The sequence below is a fragment of the Lolium rigidum genome, chromosome 5, assembly GCF_022539505.1.
Source record: "Lolium rigidum isolate FL_2022 chromosome 5, APGP_CSIRO_Lrig_0.1, whole genome shotgun sequence".
Classification (NCBI taxonomy): domain Eukaryota; kingdom Viridiplantae; phylum Streptophyta; class Magnoliopsida; order Poales; family Poaceae; genus Lolium; species Lolium rigidum.
In genome coordinates this window covers 118,329,132-118,332,688 of record NC_061512.1, presented here as the reverse complement: position 1 = coordinate 118,332,688, position 3,557 = coordinate 118,329,132, and positions in this window count along the sequence as shown.

Genomic DNA, 3,557 nt, shown 5'->3' with positions numbered 1-3,557 from the left:
CTGCCTTTTATTTCGCATTGCCTCTTTTGCTATGTTGGATGAATTTCTTTGATCCATTAATGTCCAAGTAGCTTTATGCAATGTCCAGAAGTGTTAAGAATGATTGTGTCACCTCTGAACATGTTAATTTTTATTGTGCACTAACCCTCTAATGAGTTGTTTCGAGTTTGGTGTGGAGGAAGTTTTCAAGGATCAAGAGAGGAGTATGATGCAATATGATCAAGGAGAGTGAAAGCTCTAAGCTTGGGGATGCCCCGTGGTTCACCCCCGCATATTCTAAGAAGACTCAAGCTGTCTAAGCTTGGGGATGCCCAAGGCATCCCCTTCTTCATCGACAACATTATCAGTTCCTCCCCGAAACTATATTTTTATTCCGTCACATCTTATGTGCTTTGCTTGGAGCGTCGGTTTGTTTTTGTTTTTGTTTTGTTTGAATAAAATGGATCCTAGCATTCACTGTATGGGAGAGAGACACGCTCCGCTGTAGCATATGGACAAGTATGTCCTTAGGCTTTACTCATAGTATTCATGGCGAAGTTTCTTCTTCGTTAAATTGTTATATGGTTGGAATTGGAAAATGCTACATGTAGTAATTCTAAAATGTCTTGGATAATTTGATACTTGGCAATTGTTGTGCTCATGTTTAAGCTCTTGCATCATATACTTTGCACCCATTAATGAAGAAACACTTAGAGCTTGCTAATTTGGTTTGCATATTTGGTTTCTCTAGAGTCTAGATAATATCTAGTATTGAGTTTTGAACAACAAGGAAGACGGTGTAGAGTCTTATAATGTTTACAATATGTCTTTTATGTGAGTTTTGCTGCACCGTTCATCCTTGTGTTTGTTTCAAATAACCTTGCTAGCCTAAACCTTGTATCGAGAGGGAATACTTCTCATGCATCCAAAATCCTTGAGCCAACCACTATGCCATTTGTGTCCACCATACCTACCTACTACATGGTATTTCTCCGCCATTCCAAAGTAAATTGCTTGAGTGCTACCTTTAAAATTCCATCATTCACCTTTGCAATATATAGCTCATGGGACAAATAGCTTAAAAACTATTGTGGTATTGAATATGTACTTATGCACTTTATCTCTTATTAAGTTGCTTGTTGTGCGATAACCATGTTTCCGGGGACGCCATCAACTATTCTTTGTTGAATATCATGTGAGTTGCTATGCATGTCCGTCTTGTCTCGAAGTAAGAGAGATCTACCACCTTAATGGTTGGAGCATGCATATTGTTAGAGAAGAACATTGGGCCGCTAACTAAAGCCATGATTCATGGTGGAAGTTTCAGCTTTGGACATATATCCTCAATCTCATATGAGAATAATAATTGTTGCCACATGCTTATGCATTAAAGAGGAGTCCATTATCTCGTTGTCCATGTTGTCCCTGTATGGATGTCTAAGTTGAGAATAATCAAAAGCGAGAAATCCAAAATGCGAGCTTTCTCCTTAGACCTTTGTACAAAGCGGCATGGAGGTACCCCATTGTGACACTTGGTTAAAACATGTGTATTGCGATGATCCGGTAGTCCAAGCTAATTAGGACAAGGTGCGGGCACTATTAGTATACTATGCATGAGGCTTGCAACTTGTAAGATATAATTTACATAACTCATATGCTTTATTACTACCGTTGACAAAATTGTTTCATGTTTTCAAAATAAAAGCTCTAGCACAAATATAGCAATCGATGCTTTCCTCTTTGAAGGACCATTCTTTTACTTTTATGTTGAGTCAGCTCACCTATCTCTCTCCACCTCAAGAAGCAAACACTTGTGTGAACTCGTGCATTGATTCCTACATACTTGCATATTGCACTTGTTATATTACTCTATGTTGACAATTATCCATGAGATATACATGTTACAAGTTGAAAGCAACCGCTGAAACTTAATCTTCCTTTGTGTTGCTTCAATACCTTTACTTTGATTTATTGCTTTATGAGTTAACTCTTATGCAAGACTTATTGATGCTTGTCTTGAAGTACTATTCATGAAAAGTCTTTGCTTTATGATTCACTTGTTTACTCATGTCATTACCATTGTTTTGATCGCTGCATTCATTACATATGTTTACAAATAGTATGATCAAGGTTATGATGGCATGTCACTTCAGTAAATTATCTTTGTTATCGCTTTACTCGCTCGGGACGAGCAGTAACTAAGCTTGGGGATGCTGATACGCCTCCGACGTATCGATAATTTCTTATGTTCCATGCCACATTATTGATGATATCTACATGTTTTATGCACACTTTATGTCATATTCATGCATTTTCCGGAACTAACCTATTAACAAGATGCCGAAGAGCCGCTTGCTGTTTTCTCGCTGTTTTTGGTTTCGTAAATCCTAGTAACGAAATATTCTCGAATTGGACGAAATCAACGCCCAGTGGTCCTATTTTGCCACGAAGCTTCCGTAAGACCGAAGAGGAGTCGAAGTGGGGCCACGAGGCGCCGCCACACTAGGGCGGCGCGGCCCAGGCCCCGGCCGCGCCGACCCGTGGTGTGGGCCCTCGTGTGGCCCCCGACTCGCCCTTCCGCCTACTTAAAGCCTCCGTCGCGAAACCCCCGCACCGAGAGCCACGATACGGAAAACCTTACCGAGACGCCGCCGCCGCCAATCCCATCTCTGGGGATTCTCGAGATCTCCTCCGCACCCCGCCGGAGAGGGGATTCATCTCCCTGAGGACTCTTCACCGCCATGGTCGCCTCCGGAGTGATGAGTGAGTAGTTCACCCCCGGACTATGGGTCCATAGCAGTAGCTAGATGGTTGTCTTCTCCTCATTGTGCTTCATTGTTGGATCTTGTGAGCTGCCTAACATGATCAAGATCATCTATCTGTAATACTATATGTTGTGTTTGTCTGGATCCGATGGATAGAGAATACTATGTTATGTTAATTATCAAGTTATTACCTATGTGTTGTTTATGATCTTGCATGCTCTCCGTTATTAGTAGAGGCTCGGCCAAGTTTTTGCTCTTAACTCCAAGAGGGAGTATTTATGCTCGATAGTGGGTTCATGCCTCCATTGATATCCGGGACAAAGTGACGTAAAGTTCTAAGGTTGTGGATGTGCCGTTGCCACTAGGGATAAAACATTGATGCTATGTCCGAGGATGTAGTTATTGATTACATTACGCACCATACTTAATGCAATTGTCTGTTGTTTTGCAACTTAATACCGGAAGGGGTTCGGATGATAACCCGAAGGTGGACTTTTAGGCATAGATGCATGCTGGATAGCGGTCTATGTACTTTGTCGTAATGCCCAATTAAATCTCACTATATTTATCATGATCATGTATGTGCATTGTTATGCCCTCTCTATTTGTCAATTGCCCGACCGTAATTTGTTCACCCAACATGCTTTTATCTTATGGGAGAGACACCTCTAGTGAACCGTGGACCCCGGTCCATTCTTTTATACTCGAAATACAAATCTGCCGCAATACTTGTTTTACCGTTTTCTTGCAAACAATCATCTTCCACACAATACGGTTAATCCTTTGTTACAAGAAGCCGGTGAGATTGACAAC